Source organism: Equus przewalskii, chromosome 9 (assembly GCF_037783145.1).
Source record: "Equus przewalskii isolate Varuska chromosome 9, EquPr2, whole genome shotgun sequence".
NCBI lineage: Eukaryota > Metazoa > Chordata > Mammalia > Perissodactyla > Equidae > Equus > Equus przewalskii.
In genome coordinates this window covers 23,418,408-23,440,256 of record NC_091839.1, presented here as the reverse complement: position 1 = coordinate 23,440,256, position 21,849 = coordinate 23,418,408, and the positions used below count along the sequence as shown (strand labels likewise).

At 41.4% G+C, this 21,849-nt stretch overlaps 1 pseudogene; it reads right to left on the bottom strand.

Moving 5' to 3' along the window:
- Positions 1-1,619: 1,619 nt before the first annotated feature.
- On the bottom strand, positions 1,620-6,815 carry LOC103564382 (leukocyte immunoglobulin-like receptor subfamily A member 6; annotated as a pseudogene).
- Between the last annotated feature and the right edge of the window lie 15,034 nt (positions 6,816-21,849).

Genomic DNA, 21,849 nt, shown 5'->3' with positions numbered 1-21,849 from the left:
GAGGATAATCAGCCAGGTGGTGATCATGTTTTGAGGCAACTGCAATGCCAAGATGTGACCTATTTGCCATCTAATACATCAACAGCCACTTTGTTGGAAGTTCAATACATAGTTCAGGCTGTGGATTTCACCTATTTCAATTCCAGCTCACTACATTGTACGGAAAATAAAGATACGTTACATAATAGAAATGCACTGTTTACCAGGATGACAACCAGTCTTATGAGTCACCAGATGAGGGTCACAAAGAACATCGTCTGCTTTCCAGCAGTGCCTGTGTTTTCCATTTTGAACTTTCGACTCTTTAACCACTAAATGGATTACATGAGGTTCTTTCTCTTCTCTTATATATTGGATTTGTCTAGGTATGCTTACCTAAATGACAAATGATGTCTCTTTCTGAACTTTATGTAATGAAATGGCCCTGCATGCCTCCTAAGACAATCTTTCATTTACTCATCATCATGTTTGAAGGTTGACATACATTGCTCTTTGTAGATTTAATCTGTGCGTTTGCAGTGCCATATGATGTTCGATGGTGGACATATACCATCCATCTTTGTTTTTTTAACTTATGGATTTCTTTTGTACTTTATGGCTGTTTTCTATATACTAAGAGACTCTCCTACCAATGTTCTTGTGAGTGTACCTTGTGCTTACATACACATTTCCCTCTAGGCTGTATACTTTATGGTCCTTGTTCTGTGTCTGTTCCTTTTAACTAGATAATTCCAATATGTTTCCCAAATTGGTTGAAGTAATCTTTACTCCCATAGCTAATACATTGGAATTCTAAGTGACCCATATTATCTCCCACATTGGATTTTTTTTCTTTTGCCTCTCATGTGGATGTGCTAAGATTATGGTGTCATAATTCCATTGAAACTGGGTGACAACAGCAGTAGAAATTATAGTAATCTCTAAAAATAATGAAAAGCAGGTCTGCATGGAGCTGATAGGGAGGGGTGCTGCAGATGGCTCCTACACATTCGTGTTGATGACTTGGTTCATCTCCTCTCAACTCCGCATTCAGGGAAGTCACATTTGTGCCTTGGTGTTGGCCTTGAAGAGAGGATTTACACCACAGAAATTGGCAAATGCACAAATCAGAGATTTAAAAAATAAATTTTACAGAGGCAGCACAACAATAGACTGTCCCTTCAAATGCAAATGTGTTGATTCCAAGTGATGACATTTCTGGAAAAATGACATGGATGGCATCTGATGAAGAGAGAAAGGATTGTGGGGTCCAGAGAGGGTAATAGGTATAAATTTGGATTTATCTTTTCCAGACTATAATCTGATATTTTCCCATTTATTCAGCTATTGAAACCAGGTGAAGTCCTGTGAACTGAAGAGAGGGAGACTCAACAATGTACATCCGGTAATGTGGTTCTTACCAGTAAAGAAAATTGCAGTACATAAAAGTGGGTGAGAACATGAGGATTTACATATGGACCCAAACCAGACACTTGGGATGTAACCTCATGTCATAGGGGCAAGAAAAAGGGGGAAACAGTCAAAGAAAGTCGACAATGGTAGAGAGAGAAAATACACATTTAATGGCTGAAGAGTCCTGTACAGGGAGCACTCAAGACATTTTCCTGACTCTAAACCAGATTTACTTTCCTCAACATTCTCAGCAGACAGATCCCCAAACTTATGGTCCAGATTTTCTTTCAACCTTCTGGGATCATCAGATTTGTTCTAATGCTCCACTACTCCGAAGATGTAGCGATCCCTCTTGTGTTTATCTCCTGGCTGCATCTTGGGTCTTTCTCTGGCTGTGTTGAGCCTGAATCAGCAGTGCCCCAAGGGCTACCAGCATCAACCCAGACATTCCCATCCGGATGAGATTCTCCACTGTGTAGTCTTGGGGGTGTGAGTCTAGGAATTTTGGACAAAGAGATCACAGAGGTCACGACAGACAAAAATCACTCCAGGATCCCTAGATGTCCACCCAGGGCACCTGCTTCCCCTTGGTTAGACATGACCCTCTGAGCCCAGCCTCAGAACTGGGACTTTCTCCTGCTCACCACTGTTGGAGTCTGACTTGTTTTGTGATGGCTTGAGGATATCAGCTGCTCCTGAGGAAAACAAAATAGTAGATGGGTGAGGGATTGAAGAGATACAACTGAAGCCTTTCCTCTGGGGACTGTGTTTTATATCACCCCATTTATCATGACATAATTTATAGTTTCCTAATTAACCTTTTCTCTGCTATAGCAGGATTCTCTCTGGTCTCCTCATTGGATTCACTTGGGCTCCTTGTTTTCTTTGAATTCAGAACCTGTTAGTCACAGTGGAACAGAGGTTGGATGTGCCCCAAGAGCTCAGGTTGGGAGAGAAAAATGGTGTCCCAGTACAGAGACAGTTGAGTCCTTGTATGTTCTGTGTTCAGTCTGGGACTCAAGATGCCATAAGCTTGTTCCCTACAGCTGAGAGTTTCCTCTTATTCAACAGCTGGGGCTCCAGGTTTCAGGGATGAGGGGCTGGTGTCAGGGACTCCTGAATGTCAGGAGCACAAAGGAGTGAAAATCTGAGGCTGAGGCCCTTTCACCCCACCTCGTCCAGTTCCCTCCCCTCTGGGATGTGCATTTTAACCGTCACCTGGAGTCTTCCATCCATTTATTCTTTCATTAATTCGTTCTTCATAGTTAGTAATATCTACAATGGTAGATATATAGATACATACACACAACAAGCACGTATGTATTTTCTAAAGGTAATGTTTAGTCATTGAGTTATAAAACACTATTTTTCCTTACTTGGAGAGTGAATCAAAGTGTAAACACTGACACAACCTCTTAGAGGTTGACAAAAATCAATTGATTAGCCAATTCTACTTGATAATTCATCAGACTATCTAGAGTTTGTCCAAAAAGAGAGACACGAAGATGGAGCTTCCCTCTTCTGGGCACTTAGTGGAAGGGGAGAGGGGGGAGGAAAAGGGGTGATTAGGCTCACATGTGAGGGAATGGACTATAATTAGTTTTCGGGTGGTGAACATGACGTAATCTACACAGAATTCAAAATATGATGTAACCCGAAAATAAATAAATAATTTAATTAAAAAGAAAAGACAACCTCTACCTTTCTTTGTTAAAAGTCTAGAACCAAAGAAGTCCACAGTTCTGGTTTTTGAATCTCAAGGAACAGGGAAAAACCAGTGGAATTATAGCATTGACTGAGGATAAAAAAAGAAAAACATGTTAATCTCTCACCAAGTTTGAAGCCTTTGTAATGTGTCTCACATGGTGATCAATCTGAGAGAAAAGATAATTGTGCAGGAGATGTACAACTGTCTGGAAAAGAAAGCGTTTTTAATAAAACCCCAGTGAAACAGGAAAATGAATTGGATGGAACACGCACATACTACTATAGACAGAAAACATAGATTTTTAATGAGTTTGCCTTAAACTAATGTTGGGCCTAAGTTAAGCTGTTTTCCAGATGTGAAGCTCAAGAACATTTTACTGTGTCATCGTAGAGGATTTGGAGCAATAAAAATAGGTATGATAAAGAAGTGAAATTTCCTTTTACTTGTGGACACTGAAATTTTTAGTGGTATATCAGAAGAGATCAATTGAAAAATAATTGAAGGGAAAGAATCTTTAGTAAGTGAATAGGACATATGCCCCAACCAAGGGCTTCTTCATGTGTACTTAGCTGTTACTTAGAAAATATAAAGGAAACAAACACCTTACTTATAAATTAGAAAAGCAGTGGAGCTATTCTTAAAATAAGCTATGAAGTGGTACAATTTTTGTGAATAAAATTGAAAATGCTTCTGAAGTTCATTAATAAACTTCTTTTGAAAATTTGTGTGATAAGAAGACTTGATATTAGCAAAAAGTTGTTCTCCATAATGAATATATGAATTTAATCTAATCCAAATAACAATAGTAGAATTACTTATTTTTGAATCGTAAATCGGTATTATGTTATTTAAATACATAAGTTTATACATCAAAATATGGCTTAAATAGTTCTCAGAAAAAGAGCATAATAGAGAAGTGTGCACAGAAGATGCAAAGTAGACGTGAGCTACACACAGACGTGCTGTGCAGTAATCCCCTAACTGACCCCAGCGAGCGATGCACAGTCCTTTCTCAGTCTCAGGTGTGCGCTGAGTGGCATGAGGCCTCCAGGCGAGAACAGGAGGGCCATGCAGAGCGGTACCTGTGGGCGGAGAAGCTTCTTTCTATAGGAGAGTGTCCAGGGGGACCTGGGACACCAGAGGCTCAGATTCTGAGATGGAGACATCAGGACGTGAGTGGTGGGGGCTTGTCTTCCACCCTCAGTCTAGTCACTTCCTCCTGGGTTCACCCATGTCTCGTTCAGCCCTCCATACTCTATATTTCTGCTGAGACTTCAAGGTTGGGGTGCCCCAGGGGCAGGAGGACTGTGTCATTTTTCCACCCTCTCATGAGATGAACCCTGCTCTGTGGGCCCTCACCCTGTGCCCCTTCATTTATTACACTCTCTGATTTCCTGAGGACAGAGCCCTGAGCTGACTGATTCAGAAAGGGCAGAGTCAGGGGCCCCTTACCTGAGACCACAAGCTCTAGGGTGTCACTGGGATGTGACAGCAGGTAAGGAGTGGTCCTGTCTGAGCTGTAGCACCAGTAGGTGCCCCTGTGGGCTTTCACAGAACTCATGGAGAATTAGGCCTGCTTCTCCTGAGCTTGGTACTTTGATCTAAGACTCAGAGGGGGATCACCTGCCCACTTCTTGGATAGAAGCAAGGTGCCCCTTGAGCCCCATGACTGACACAGCAGCCTCAACTTCTCTGCTGGGGTCAACTTGGGGCCCAGTTGCACCGAGAGGTAGGGTGTGTGAGGGAGCTGTCCTAGAGAGAGGAGGAGTGGGTGAGGGGCTGCTCACCCACTTTTTTCTGAACGGAGAGTCCCCAGGCCTCTCTCTGAAGACCCTCGTCTCTGTCTCTCCTGTTTCTTCTGAGGTCTCCCTACCCATCGCCTGTCTCCCTGTCTCTCTCCCTCCCTGAGAACCCCACACATCTCATCTTGGCATTACTACCTGAGGCTCCTCCAGCAGGGCCTGTGCAGAGTCTGGGTCCCTTTCTGACCCACTGGCTCCTCAGCAGCCACTAGGATTTCCAGGGGGTCACTGTGGGCTGACAGCTTGGAGGAGAGATTGTGTCTACCACAGCATCTGTACTGGCCTCTGTGGGACCTGTTTTCAGGGTCCAGGAGGAAGTTGGCCTGAGAAAGTCCAGCCTGGGGCTCCTGGCCAAGGCACTGAATGAGATCACATCCTCTTCCTTGGGCAGAGGGAATCTTTTGTAGCCAAAATCAGAGAGACACTGGAGGGTCAGGATCTGTCTGGAGGCCAGGACAGGGCCCTATTGGGTCAGGAGGGAGGGCTTCCTAGACAGACCTGGGAAAAAGACCACCTGTGGATTGCAGGGACTAAGTCCTCCCATAAATCCCCTTCTCCATCTTGGCCCCCACGTCTCACTGTCTCTCACCCTCTGTCTCTGGACCAGGATCCCCCTAATCCCCTCACCCCACCCTCTCATGAGGGGCTCCCCTGGGAGCAAAAAATCCAATAACTTGTCTTGTGCCCCACAACAGGAATGGGGCCAGGATGGGCATTCCTTACCTGTGACCAGAAGCTCCAGGGTGTCACTGGCGTGTGACCACAGCTGGGTGGCGTTCCTGTAACAGCTATAGCATCCGAACGTCCATCTGTGGCTATGATTCACAGGACCCACAGGGAACAGGGCCTGGAACTGCCCATTGGAGTGTCGCTGTGAGTCCAGGGTCCAGGACGGCTTGTGTTCTCCTTCCTTAGTTATAACAAACCTGTCAAATCCCAGTTGTGAACCACACTGGAGGGTCACATTCCCTCCTGAGGTCACCACAGGGCTCGGCAGGGCTGAGAAGGAGGGTTTGCTGTAGATTCCTAGGAGAGGAGGAGGCACTGTGTTAAATGGGGTCACAGCTCCCTCATATCCTCCAGGTCTGGGCTGTGAGAGGGGAGAACCTCCTGAGACTCGATCCCCATCCTGAGGGCAGAGCCTGAGGCTTGGACCCTAGAGTGTGCTCTCACCTGTCACCACTGGCTCTAGGGGCTTGCTGTGCTCTGACCAGCCAGTGGGGCTGAGATAGTAACAGTGATATCTCCCTGCATATTGCTCTGCCATGTGTAAGATGGAGAACTTGGCCTTGTCCTCGGGCTTCAGTGGGCTGTGTCTGCTCCACGGCTTTGGGTTTCCCTCTTTATCCAGATGGTACTCCTGGGCCTCCAGGGTCCCCTGACACTAGATGATCATGGGCCTATCCCTGGGGATCACAGAACCTGGCTCAGCCCATATGGTGGGTTTGGAGAGAGTCCCTGGCAGGAAATCAGAGGCTGAGTCACAAGACATTCCCCATCCCAATTTCCTCAGCTCTCAGCCCCAGGACCCTCCTAGATGCCTCATCCCTCAGCCCAGAACTGCTGTTGCCCATCCCCAGCTCTCTTGGAGAGAGGGTTCCCTTGTTCCCAGTGAGGAGGAAGGAACTGGGACACCTGGGGACAGACTCGCCTGCCTGCACTGGTGCCCTCAGGCCCATATTCAGCCCTGGAAGAGAGTTCCCTGTGAGAGATTTGCCCCTGAAGCCTGAACAGAACCCCTCCTCCTCATGAGCCTCCTGAGTCTGGGGTCTCCTGACAGACCAGAGCCTGGCTGTGGGGTGGGGTCCCTCCCAGACTAGGGCTTCCCCTCCCCCTCCTCAAATCTCACCGAGGTAGAGCAGGGCTGTGAGGGTGGGAGTCATGGCATCTCCTCTTTCTGGACCAAGTTGTGCAGATGGAGGAAACCACAGTTCCCAGCAGGAGAGACAGATGCACTAAGTGTAGACACTCAGAGACTGGTCCTCCTCATCATGGGACTGTCACATCAGCAACCCCACAGGAAGGGGAACTGCCTCTTCTCAAGAGCCTGGCTCTTGTTCTCAGGATAGAGGAGCAAAGAGACCTAGAGATGCCCCTTCCAGGTGTGGGATATTCAGGGTATGCCCTTCCCTCACAGAGCCTCCATCATCCTTCATCCTCAGCCCATCCACCAGAGCATCCTTGTAGGGCCCTCACCATGGACAGTGGTCATACAGGCCCTGGAGATGCGTCAGGGAAGATGTAGGTTCCTGCTGTACTGCAGAGCTCAGATCAGCAGAGACACACGCTCAACATCTGACTGTACAGTTTAGGTTGAGGTTATTGTGGTAATGAGTACTATGGAGAAATATAGTGAAATAAGGGAAAGAAATACCTCTCCTCTCCTGGCCCTGGAGTGTGGGCTTTCTTTATATAAGCCCCCTTCACCAACTTCTCTTTTTTCTTGCAACAGCATCCACCTCCATCTCTCAGGGAACAAACTTCTGAGTCCTTCCTGCCTCCTCAGTGCCTCTTGTTCTCAGGTGGAGCTCTCCTCATCCTGGAGCTGTCTTGAGCTTTAGGGGTCAGTGAGTGGGTTAGTGCTCTGATTTGCAGGACAAAACTTATTCTTATTGAAATATTCCTCCATCATCCACTACTCATGTGACCTCTAGCATCAACGTCCAATCTCTGAGCCTTGTGTTCCTCCTCTGCCGCATGTTGTAAAGAACCTACTCAGAGTGGTTTTGGGGTCAGTGGTGCCAGGGACACGGAAGAAATCAATTATTGTTGATTTCCAGAGCTGATTAAGACATATGGGGTTTGAGACATGAGATGATCAAGGTATCGGACTCCACAGCCCGAGTGGATGATTGATGTACCCACTTAAGAGACCCCATCTGCTCCGTAATGAGAAATTCTAGTTATAATATTTCTGAAATATGTAGCCACAGTCGATTGCAGGAAAAGAGAAACAAAAATTTCTGAAACTGAGAGGGAACCACAACAGACAAAAGAGGACAAGGTGGAGTGGCCACAGGTGTCTGGAACAATCAAGGGATCATGAGAGTGGAGGTTTCCACCTCTGTATGGACAGGAGAGGGATGCCAGGTCCTCACAGGCAGGGAGGGGAGCAGGGCTCAAAGTGAAATATGGAAGCCTGTTTCCTCTCCCTCATATTTGAAGACTGTCACCGGGATATTTCTGTCCACTGACCCAGAACCATGGTCAGCAATGAGCCACCTCCCATGTGGTGCTGAAATAGATTAAATCAAGTACATCCCTGCAAGGTCATCTGTCCATGTGTGAGTGTGAGGCTCATGGTGGAGACATCCCTGCTGGGCACATCCTTAATGAGATGTGATGCTGGAAAAGTGAATGCAAAGGGGCAGGGCAGCTGCAACAGTCCAACCCTTTCAGCCATGAAGGTCAGGATGGTCCTGGGAGAATCTGTGTTCAGAAAATCAGGTGCGTGGGAAGTGAGGATCAAACAAAAATGGACATCAAAAAGAAATTTTTTAAACAAATGTTAATTTGTTTATTTTTCATTTTATCAATTTAAAAAGAGATTTACAAGGTGTTACAAACTTGTGCATCTCCAAGGGAAAAAATTAAATGAAGGGGATAGTTATTCAGACCCAAAACATGTTATAGAAACCAAGATAAAATTAAACAATTAGAAAAATATTAGCATAAAAATGTGCTGAATTAAAAAATAGTAATTATATACTAAAAATGTTGGTCAAAACAATGCTACTGATGTATTTAAATGGTTTACACAGAGATACACTATTGTTTTTATGCTTTTTTTCAGTAACATTGGATTATAACATCTAATTTTCAGGTGTACATCATAATATATTTCGAATTCTGTGTATATTACATTATGTTCACCACCCGAAGCCTAATTACAGTCCATCACCACACACATGTACCTAATCACTCCTTTCACCCTCCTCCCTTCCCCTTTCTCCTCTGGTAACCACCAGTCCAATTCTGTGGCTATGTGTTTGTTTGTAGTTGTTTTTATCTTCTACTTGTGAATGAGATCATACGGTATTTGACTTTCTCCCTCTGACTTATTTCACTTATCATAATATCCTCAAGGTCCATCCATGTTGTCACAAATGGCAAGATTTCATCATTTCTTATGGCTGAGTAGTATTCCACTGTGTATATATACCACATCTTCTTTATGCATTTGTTACTTGATGGGCGCCTAGGTTTCTTCCAAGTCTTGCCTATTGTGAGGAATGCTGCAATGAACGTAAGGGTGCATGTCTCTTTATGAATTTTTGTTCTCAAGTTCTTTGTAGTGGAATAGCTAGATCATATAGTAAATCTATTCTTAATTTCCTGAAGAAACTCCATGCTGTTTTCCATAGTGGCTTCACCAGCTTGCACTCCCACCAGCAGTGTTCAAGGTTCCCTTCCTTAGACATCCTCTCCAACACTCGTTTCCTGTCTTGTTAATTATAGACATTCTGATTGGAGTGAGATGATACCTCATTGTAATTATGATTTGCATTTCCCTGATAGTTAATGATGTGGAACATGTTTTCATGTACCTGTTGGCCATCTATATATCTTCTTTTGAGAAATGTCTGTTCAGATCTTTTGCCCATTTTTTAATTGGGTTGTTGGTTTTGTTGTTGTTGAAAAATATGAGTTCTTTGTATATTTTGCATATTAACCCCTTATCTGATATACGGTTTGCAAATGACTTCTCCCAAATGTTAGTTTGTATTTCATTTTGTTGATGGTTTCCTTTGCTGTACAGAAGCCGTTTAGTTTTATGTAGTCCCATTTGTTTATTTTTTCTTTTGTTTCCTTTGCCCGGTCAGACATGGTACTTGAAAATATGCTGCTAAGATCAATGTTAAAGAGCGTACTGCCTATGTTTTCTTTTAGAAGTTTCATGGTTTAGGGACTTACATTAGTCTTTAATCCATCTTTAGTGGATTTTTGTGCATGGTGTTAGGTAATGGTCTACTTTCATTCTTTTGCATGTGGCTGTCCAGTTTTCCCAGCAACATTTGTTGAAGAGACTCTCCTTTCTCCATTGTATGCTCTTGGCTCCCTTGTAGAATATTAGCTGTCCATAAACGTGTGGGTTTACTTCTGGGCTCTCGATTCTGTTCCATTGATCTCTGTGTTTGTTTTTATGCCAGTACCATGCTGTTTTGGTTACTGTGGCTTTGTAGTATATTTTGAGATAAGGGAGTGTGATACCTCCAGCTTTGTTCTTTTTTTTTTTTATCAGGAATCCTTTGGCTATTCGGGGTCTTTTGTTGTTCCATATAGATTTTAAGATTCTTTTTTTCTATTTCTGGGAAAAATGTTGTTGGAACTTTAATAAGGATTGCGTTGAATCTATAGATTGCTTTAGGAAGTATGGACATTTTAATGGTGTTAATTCTTCCAATCCAAGAGCACAGAATATCTTTCCATTTCTTTGTGTCTTCTTCTATTTCTTTCAACAATGTTTTATAGTTTTCAGTGTACAGATCTTTCACCTCTTTGGTTAAGTTTATTCATAGGTCTTTTATTCTTTTTGTTGCCATTGTAAATGGGATTGTATTTTTAATTTCTCTTTCTGCTACTTCATTGTTAGTGTATAGAAACACAACCGATTTTTGTACGTTGATTTTGTATCCCGTGACTTGACTGTATTCATTTATTGTTTTTCAAAGTTTTTTAGTGGATTCTTTAGGGTTTTCTATATATATATGATCATGCCATTTGCAAAGAGTGACAGTTTCACTTCTTCTTTTCCAATATAGCTCCCTTTTATTTCTTTTTCTTGACTGATTGTTCTGGCTAGCACTTCCAATACTATGTTAAATAAGAGTGGTGACAGTGGGCATCCTTGTCTGGTTCCTGTTCTTAGAGGGATAGCTTTCAGTTTTTCTCCATTGAGAATGATATTTGCTGTGGGTTTGTCATATATGACCTTTATTATGTTGAGGTGTTTTCCTTCGATACCCATTTAATTTAGAGTTTTTATCATAAATAGATGCTTTATCTTATCAAATGCTTTCTGTGCATCTATTGAGATGATCATGTGATTTTTATTCTTCATTTGGTTAATGTGGTGTATCACGTTGATAGATTTGTGGATGTTGAACTATCCCTGCATCCCCGGAATGAAACCCACTTGATCGTGATGTACGATCTTTTTAATGTATAATTGCATTGGATTTGCTAATATTTTGTTGAAGATTTTTGCATCAATGTTCATCAGTGATATTGGCCTGTAATTTTCTTTTTTTGTGTTGTCCTTGTCTGGTTTTGGTATCAGGATATTGTTGGCTTCATAGAATGAGTTAGGAAGCCTCCCTTCCTCTTCAATTTTTGGAAGAGTTTGAGAAGAATAGGTATTAAGTCTTCTTTGAATGTTTGGTAGAATTCACCAGGGAAGCCATCAGGTCCTGGACTTTTATTTTTTGGGAGGTTTTTGATTGCTGTTTTGATCTACAATGGAGTTTTCTTAACCATAGTCACATGACTGTATGTTAGTTCTCCAGAACTTCTTCTGCATTACTGTATCTTTGTATCCCTTGACCAACATCTCCCAACTTCCCTCTCTCTCCAGCTCCTGGAAACCCCTTTCTACTCTGTTTCTATGAGTTTACTATTTTACACTTCACATGTAAGTGAAATTATGTTGTATTCGTCTTTGCCTTGCTTATTTCACTTAGCATAGTGTCCTCCAGCGTCATCCATGTTGTCACAAATGGCAGAATTACTTTATTTTTAAAGTATGAATAATATTCCTTTGTATATGTATGCACCACATTTTCTCTATGTATTCATCTGTTGATGGATATTTAAGTTGTTTCCATATCTTGGCTACTATGAATAATGCTGAAATGAACATAGGAATGCAGATATCTGTCTGAGATCCTGATTTTGTTTCCTCTGCATGTATACCTAGAAGTGGAATTGCTGGATCACATGGTAGTTCTATTTTTAATTTTTTTGAAGAACCTCCACCTGTTTTCCAAAATGACTGCACCAATTTACATTCTCGTCAACAATGCACAAGGGTTCTCTTTTCTCCACGTCTTCACCTACACTCTTTACATTTTGCTTTTTCTATAGTAGCTATTCTAATAGACGTGAGGTGGTATCTCATTGTGGTTTTGATTTGCATTTTCCTGCTGATTAGTGAGGTTGAGCACCCTCACATATACTTAATGGCCATTTGGATGTCTTCCTTTGAGAAATACCTATTCAGGTCCTTTGCCGTTTTTAATTGGGTTATTATTATTTTTGTATTGACTTGTATGAGTTCCTTATATATTCTGAAAATTAACTCCTTATCAGATATATGATTTGCAAATATTTTATCCCACTCTTTAAGTTGACTTTTCACTCTTTTGATTGTTTCCTGTGCTGTGCAGAAGCTTTTTAGTTTGATGCAATCTACTTGTCTATTTTGGCTTTTGTTGCCCTCACTTCTGGTGTGATAACCAAAAATAACTCATTGCCCAAACTGACGTATGAACCTTTTCACCTATGTTTTCCTCTAGCAGTTTTATGGTTTTGGATCTTAGATTTAAATCTTTAATTCATTTTGTGTTGATTTTTGTATATGCTGTGTGCTTAGGGTCCAATTTCATTCCTCTGCATGTGGTTTTTTAGTTTTCCCAACACCATTTATTGAAGAGACTATGCTTTCCTAATTGTGTGTTCTTGGCATCCTCGTTGAAGATTAGTTCACTTAAAGTAATTAAGATAATTATTTTTAAAAATTTGTCAGGCAACTCTTCGATCTTTATTTTTAATAGTCAGTTAATGGAGATTTATTTTTTTCTTTTGATCATATCATATTTCCCTGACTCATCATGTTTCTCATGGCTTTGCTTTTTGTCTGCCCACTGGAAGAAGCAGGCATCTCTTCCAGGCCTTATGGTCTTGTTCTGGCAGGGAAAGATCACCAATCAGCCCAGTTGGAGCTTCTGGGAATCTCTCATATGTTTTCTGTGGATGTGCAAGCTCCACTTCTCTCACTCCCTCCTGGGGGAGATGTCTCAGGGCTGGGCACCTTCTCCCAAGAGAAGTTCTTCTCTTGCAGAACTGTGTGGGCCACCATAACTTCCCTACCCCTTTTCTATAGGGCAGTGCTCTGAAATGCCAGGACATTGGGTGCAAGCTCCACTCCTCTCCTTCCATCCTGGGGGAGCAGTCCCAGGGCTGTGTCAGTGCTCGGAGCCCCTTTCCTCTGTCCTTGGCTGCCCCAGGTGCACCTGCCACCTCACACTCTGAGTGATGTGAGACACCAGTAGGTCTCTGGGACAGCACCCTCAGATGTAGCTTCACCCACTCTTTTATCCAAGGGAGAAATCCTGGGCTAACCTGGTCTCTCAGTGGCTTGGGGGAGGAGGGACATGGGAAAAGTGGAACTGCTCTTTTGATCCAGTTCAAAGCATTTTGTCTTGGTTTTATGCTTGTCTTAGGTGTTGCAAATTATTAAGTGGATTCTGGAGTTCACATAAAGGTATTTTGGCCCAAATATCATTGTTTTATCAGCGTTTCTGTGGGGGAAGGAGGGCTGCAACTTCCCATTCTGTCATTTTGCTGATGTCACCAGAAAAAAATATTGATTAGACTTTCTAGAATGCATCACAGTCAGATCAAAAATGGAGAAACAGAAAAAAATACTGAATATACAGAGGAAAAAGAATGAGAAGAGTAAATAAACATCTATCACAGTTTCAGGATGAAAGAAGTGAGAATGATGTTCAGCAAACTTGAGGAGAGAATGGTTGAAATTTTTACAGAAATGAAGAAACAGCATGGGTTTAAAGTTCACGAATTCAAAAATGAAATCATATCTTGACTTTGCTAAAGAACATTGAGAATAAATTAAAAAATAATCCTAAAACTACTGGAGAAATTTCCAGTGACCCTCAAACGAATGAGAAGTTCATTGGGACTGGACTTATGAAGAGCAAAAACAGGCGACAGAAAATACTGGAGAAATACCTTTATGGTATTAATTGTGAGCAAAGCGTTCTATACTGAGCATAATTGTTATTACTGGGCAAAGCTGAACTCTCATCAGCAGATCCATCCGTAAACACAAAGAAACTGGAGGAATATCGGACATTTTGGGACTTGTGTCTCACATGTTAAACCCACCATGTCCAGCTGCATGTCTATGAGGAATAAGAGGGCATTAGTGGACAAATCGCTAAAATCTCAAATGTTTTCCACTCTAACAAGGTGAGTGGATTTGTTAAATGTACGTGAGATGGAATAGAGTGAAGAATTGAGGGCTTTTCCACTCTCTGCCTTGCTTCATTAGAGAAGACAATGGCGCTATCACAGGATGGATGACCCCAAGAGGATAAGGAGGCCTGGGGAGATGTTTATAATACTGTCAGCTGACTCACAGAGGGAACCACTGCCTCTTTCCTGGGTCTGGGTCTGTGGTTTTGTGTCTTGTAAACACTTCCTCTCTCTGACTTCCTTGTTTCTGTAAACAGCAGCACCTTCTCTTCATCAGTCTCCATCAGAACCTCTGAGTCATTTCTGCCTGCTCACACCTCTTGTCCCCCAGACAATAACTCTTCATCTGATATTGTGAATTCCATTTTCATGCTTTCAGCAAAAGCACTGGTTGGAGGCAATTCACAGGCTTTTTTGGTTGTTTTTTCATTCGTTGATGGACATTTGGGCTGTTGTCACTTTTTGTCTATTGTGAATAGTTTTTCTATGAACACACCTGCAAAAGTGTTTGTTCAAATACCTGTTTGAAATTCTTTTTTCTTTTCTTTATTGTTGTAAGAGAATTTAACATGATCTCTACCTTCCTTACAATTTTTATGCACAGTACAGTATTGTTAACTATAGACAAGCAGTTGTATGTCAGATCTCTAGAGCTTATTAACCTTGCATTACTGAAACTTACACCTACAAGGGGAGTTTCTGGGTCATATGGCAATTCTGGATTAACTTTTTAGGAACTCACAAACTACTTTCCATAGTGGCTGAATCATTTCACATTCCCATCAACAATGTATGTGGATTCAGATTTTTCTACATTCTCACCAACATTTATTTTTTTTCAAATTATGTTCAATCTAGTGGGTGTGAAGTGACACCTCATAGTGGTTTTATTTGCATTACTCTAATTGCTAATGAGTTGACCATCTTTCACATGCTTGCTGTGCATTTGTACATGTTCCCTATAGTAATGTGTATTCAAGCCACTGGACCATTTTTTTATTTTTATTTTTTTATTGTGGTCATAATAGTTTATAACATTGTGAAATTTAAGTTGTACGTTAATATTTGTCAGACACCATATACATTTTCCCCTTCACCCCTTGTGCACACCCTCCACTCTGCTTCCCCCTGCTAACCACCAAAATGTTCTCTCTCTCCATAAGTTTGTTTATATTCCACATACGAGTAGAATCATATGGTGTTTGTCTTTTTTTGTCTGGCTTATTTCACTTAACATAATACCCTGAAGATCCATCCATATGGTTATGAATGGGACGGTTTTGTCTTTTTTATGGCTGAGTAATATTCCATTGTATATGTATACCATATCTTCTGTATTCAATCATCAACTGAGGGGCACTTGGGTTGCTTCCACGTCTTGGTTATTGTGAATAATGCTGAAATGAACATGGGGTGCATAAATTTCTTTGTATTGTTGATTTTGAGTTCTTTGGATAAATACTCAGTAGTGGGATAGCTGGATCATATAGTATTTCTATTTTTAATTTTTTGAGAAATCTCCATACTGTTTTCCATAGTGTCTGCACCAGTTTGCATTCCCATCAGCAGTGGATGAGGGTTCCCTTTTCACCACAACCTCTCCAACATTTGTTGTTTTTCGTCTTGGTGATTATAGCCAGTCTAATGCACATGAGGTGATATCTAAGTGTAATTTTGATTTGCATTTCCCTGATGATTAGTAATGTTGAGCATCTTTTCATGTGCCTATTGGCTATCTGTATATATTTTTTGGAAAAATGTCTCTTCATATTCTCTTCCCACTTTTTGGTTGGGTTGTTTGTTTTTTTGTAGTTCTGTTGTGTGAGTTCTTTATATATTATGGAGATTAACCTCTTACTGAATATAAAATTTGCAAATATTTTCTCCCACTTGTTGGGTTGTTTTTTCATTTTGATCTTGGTTTCCTTTGCCTTCCAGCAGCTCTTTAGTCTGATGAAGTCCCACTTGTTTATTTATTTTTTTGTTTCCCTTGTCTGAGTAGCCATGGTATTCAACAAGATCCTTTTCAGTCTGATGTCAAAGAGTATACTGCCTGTATTTTCTTCCAGAAGTTTTATGGTCTCAGGCCTTACCTTCAAGTCTTTGGTCCATTTTGAGTATCTTTTTGTGTGTAGAGTAAGATAATGGTCTACTTTCATTCTTTTGCATGTGGCTGTCCAGTTTTCTCAGCACCATTTATTGAAGGGGCTTTCCTTTCTCCAGCGTATGTTCTTGGCTCCTTTGCTGAAGATCAGTTGTCCGTAGATGTGTGGTTTTATTTCTGGGCTTTCAGTTCTGTTCCATTGATCTTTGTGCCTGTGTTTGTACCAGTACCATGCTATTTTGATTACTATGGCTTTGTAATATATTTTGACGTCAGGGATTGCAATGTCACCAGCTTTGTTCTTGTTTCTCAGGATTGCTTTGGCTATTCAGGGTCTTTTCTTGCCCCATATGAATTTTAAGATTCTTTGTTCTATTCCTGTGAAGACCATCATTAGGATTCTGATTGGGATTGCAGTGAATCTGTAGATTGCTTTAGGTAGTATGGACAAATTAACTATGTTTATTCTTTCAATGCCTTTGGGCCGTTTTTTAATTGAGTCATTTTTTGGGTTGTTGTGTCAAAGGTATTCTTTATATACTGTGCATACTAGACCTTTATTATATATATGATTTGAAAATGTCTTTTGCAATTTTTTAGGTTGTCTATTATACTCTTGATATATATTTTAAAATTTGTTGACGTTGGTATAGTCTATTTTTTCTTTGCTACTTGTCCTTCATTGTCATAACTAAAAAACTATTGTCAAGTCCAAGGTTATGAAGATTGACTCTCTGTTTTTCTCTAAGAGTTTTATAATTTTAATCCTTATATTAATCCATTTTGAGATGATTTGAGATGTGTCCAGCTTTTTTCTTTTGCCAGTGTATATCCAGTTTTCCCCACACAATTTATTGAAAAGACCATTCTTTCCCCATTAGCTGGTCTTGGAACATTTCTCAAAAGTCAACAGCACATATGTACAGGTTTATAGCCCGTCCTTCAATGTTATTCCATGCAGTTATATGTCTGTACTGATGCCAACACCACACTATTTTGATTACTGGGGATTTGTATTAAGTTTGAAACCAGGAAGTGTGTGTTCTCCAACTTTGTTCTTCTTTTTTAAGATTTTTTGGCTATTGTGGGTCTTTTGGAACAACCTTGAATTAGAGCAACGGCTTTGTCATTTCTGCTGAAATGGGCTTTGTGATTTTGAAAGGGATTGAATTGATTTGGTAGGTTGCCTTGGAGAGTATTGTCCCCTTTACAACGTTAAATCCTCCAAGCCATGATCCTGGAGTGTCTTTGCATTGATTTAGGTCTTTTCAGATTTCATTCAGTAGATCAAAACAAAAGAAAACAAATCTACAGTGTATAAGTGTTGCTCTTCCTTTGATAAATTAATTCCTATGTATGTTTTATTTTGGATACTCATATGAATTGAATCGTGTTACCTAAAATGATACATTGAAGCCCCTATGGTAATACGTGTAAATGTGACCTTTTTGGAAATAGGGCCTTTTCAGATGTGATCAAGTTAAGGTAAGACCCTAAGGAATTAGGATGGGCCCTAACCCAGGATTTCTGTTGTCATTATAAGAAGCAGAGAATAGGCACAAAAGGAATAAGTCATGTGAAGACAGGACACATGAGGAGATGGCAGCCATGTGAAGATGGAGGTAGAGATTGGAGTCATGCTACCACAAGTCTAGGAGTGCCTGTGATCAACAAGAGCTGAGAAGAGGCAAGGAAGGATTTTCCCCTAAAGCTTGCATAGTGAGCATGGACTTGCTGATATCTTCATTGTGAGATTATAGTCTCCAGGATTGTAAGAGAGTTAATTTGTTTTAATCCAACTCGTTTGTGGTAATGTTATGATAGCCCTAGGAAACTAATAAAAGGTGCAAATGCGTAGTGTTTGCAAAACTGAGCTCTGGTATCTGGCAGCCTGGCATATTCCTGGGTCTTCCACTCTTTGGCTCTGTGACTCTGAACATGCTGCAGGATCTCTGAACCTTGACTTTCTCATCATGTAAATGTAAACAAGATTATTAATTTCCTTGTGAGGTTTATGTGAAGACCAAATTATTTATTACATTGAAAACTTCACAAAACTACATGCCACCTTGTTATTTGAAGGCTACTGACCATCATTATAGAGATATTTCTCTGGGCACACCATGAGACTCTGCAGCACCATGATTCATGTCTGTGCCTACAGTACTGTGAGGGAGCCAGGTAGAGATGGGATCCATATGGGGACGCACAACCATGTCCAGCATGAGGACAGAAGCAGAGGGTGGAGGGGCAGGCTACGGAGGCCCCTGACCTGTCACCACAACCTCCAGGGGCACTATCTGTTGGGGGCTTTTAAAAAGCCTGCAGTGATTATACACATGCAGTGACTGGGGACTGCTGTCTTGTTCTGGGATCTCATTGTGCCTGGTTATCCTGGTGCTCAGAGCATCCCTTTTCTCTAGGCATAGATGGTCACATGCTCATTGTTGTGGAAACAAGCCTGGAAAATCTGGGATCTTGGTGCAGGGAGAGCCCTGGAGGAAATGGGAACCTCTCTTCAAGGGATCCCATTTTTTGTCTTTTCCAGAAGGCAAATGTAAGAGAAAGAACTACTATTTGTGGGGAATCAGTTATTTCAGGCCTGTCAGTGGAGGTTTTCTTCTGTTGAGATCCTTTCTAACACTTAAATATCATCCGCACTTTAAAGACAGCAACACGAAGGCTAAGGGATATTGTGTCTGTTCTTCAAGGTCAAATCTCCAGTAAGTTTCCATCTGGGAAAGGAATCCAGATCACTGTGACCCCAGAGTTTGGCACTCCCTGCACACAGTGACTTCCTTGAAGTTACAGAGACTGAGTGTGAGACAGAGACCAGGACAAGGAAGATGGGAGTGAGGGTCCAGCCAGGTCCTCAGGACAATGCGTGGGTAGGACTGAGTTGGAAGGCAGTGAGCTGGAATGGACAGGAGATAGGAGAAAACCTATTTGTAAATCAACAGTAGTCCTAAACCAGTGTGTTTTAGGATAACTAATTCATATCCTGAAATCACCTTTAGGAAGGAGGAGATGCGCTCCACCTAATAGCTGTGTGGTGAAGACTTAGCTATGGGCCGTGTGCAGTACCCAGCCCAGGTCCTGCCACCCAGGAAGCACTCAGAAAATGTTGGTCCATACCACAGTGTGCAATAAGTGGATTACCCATTGCTCTAGGCAGGGCAGCTTTCATGGGTGGTGAGCAGTGAATCAGACAGGTCTTGAAACCGGGTTGACGTTTTTCTGTCACCCTCTTGAAATTTGTGCATGAGGCCCTGCATCTTCATTTTACACTGGGCGCCACAAGTTATGTAACCATTATCACTTCCATCATTTTCTTTTTGTATTGATTGGCTCATTTGGGTTTGTCAGCTTTTCCTTATTCTCAGCTAAGTGGAGTGGAAAATGAGGAATCCTTGGGTCTGGGTGATGAAAGAGGGACCAAATTTACACAAATTAAAGAGGAAGGCAGCAGGGGAGGATGCAGGCTTGATTATTTCAGATCGCAGTGTGTGTGTGAAATGAACTCTTTTACTTATTTTTTTCCATTTTCAGTAAACCCATTCACCTATCCAATCAGACAAAGTTTATCTACAAATATCAACTATCTTCACACAACGTACCAAGCATGAAAACTAAAATATGTGCTTAACTGACATGGATCCAGTTCCTTATCCCTACTATTCTTGGGGATGTGATGGACTTCAAGTAATTAATTACAAAATATATGTAACCATGAAGTATGACACGTATTATGTGGAATAAATCATTGGAGATTGGAGATTGGATAGTAGAGGATCCTAACTAGTCTGAGCATCATGGATGGTCAACCTTGAGGAGGTGAAATGAGAGGAAAGAGCTCTGAGATGTGGAGGAGTCTTAGGTAAACTGGCCAGGGAAGTTGAAAATTCCTTGAAAAAGAAGGAAGATACAGGTCCCCATTTGAGTGGGGTCATGGCTACTGAGCTCCATGGCGACAATTTTGCCCTAGAATCTGGGATGGGCTGATTTCCCTGCAGTTCACACCTCTTCCATTCCAGGAAACACAGAGTGGGCACGTGAGGACCCAGGCATTGCCCCAGTCCATATTGTCTGGTTCAGTGCAGATGAAGGGACTGGACAGAATCACACAGAACAGATTCATGGAACACAGCACATGAGAATCTCTGACATAGGTTTTCTGTAGGAAATGGGAAGAGCTTCCCTCCCAGGAGCTCTATATGATTCCCCCTCATTGAAGTCTAATAAAAAAGCGTACATTCTGAGTGTAGTTCAGTCTGGAACCAAGCCCAGGGATATGATCCAAAACCACTACCTGACTGGATTAAACCACATCTCTGAAATCACCCCCAAGTCCATACTGGGTATATTCATACCAGTTTAGGTACTTGGGCCATTATGGGTTCTGGAATTCTCATGAACCCTCTTTAAATTCTTAATTGTATATGGTCTAGGATTTGCCAGACTGGTTTTTCAGAGACCCAGTTTCTCACCTGAAAAGCAGCTCATTGTCTGACTAGATTCAGGTGAGGGTGATCAGACAGGTGGAGGTCATGTTTTGAGGAAAACTCAATGTTAACGTGGGAAGTATGTGCTATAACAAACCAACGGCCACTTTGTTAGGAATTAGTCACTAGTGTAGGACGCGGCTCTCACCATCCTATTTCAACCCAACTTAATAAATTGTTTGGAAAGTAAAGAGAGTTTATAGAATAGAAACGCGCTGTATCCCACAACTAGAAGGACATGCAACTAAGATATACAACTGTGTACGGGGGGGTTGGGGGAGATAAAGCAGAAAAAAAAGAGATTGACAACAGTTGTTAGCCCAGGTGCCAATCTTTTAAAAAAAAAAAAAAGAAACGCACTGTCTACCAGTAATGACAAGTAGACTTCCCAGTCATCAAACAAAAGTCAAAAAGAACATTGCCAGTATTCCAGAAAATTCTATGGTTTCAGTCTTGAACAAGACGATGTAATCTCACTTTATTTGTAACCACCATCATGGATTTGATGGAATTCTTTTCTCTCCTTTATTCATAGAGTTTACCTTAAGTATACAGCCCTAATTAATACATGAGGTTTCCCTCTTAACATTAGGTAAATGGGATAATCCTAAAGACGTGGTTTTTGTAATCTTCTTACATTTATTCACTATTGTGTTTGAAGATGGATACAAAGGACCACTTGAATTTTAGTTTATTCATTCTCACTGACATGTGATATTTGATTTTTCTATGTAGGACCCCAAATTCTCTCTTTTCTGGTGCATGCAGTCTTAAAATGATTTTGACTGATGTGAATAACTCTCTTTTCAGTGTCCTTGTGAATGGATCCTGGTGCATATGTACACATTTTCTCTAAGGTATATACTTAAAGATCATAGCTGTGTGTCTCTTAATTTAACTAGATAAATATCATCTACTCTCCAAATTGATGGATGTACTTCGCACTCCTACAAGTAAAGAATCAGGATACCATATGCTCACCATTGTCTCCCACAACAGATATTTACCATTTTTCTCTTTGTACCTCTCCTGAATGTGCTGACATTTTGGCCTTGTGATTTCTCTGAGACTGTGCCACAACATTGAAGTAGGAATGATCATTATACATAAAATGCAAGGAAACAC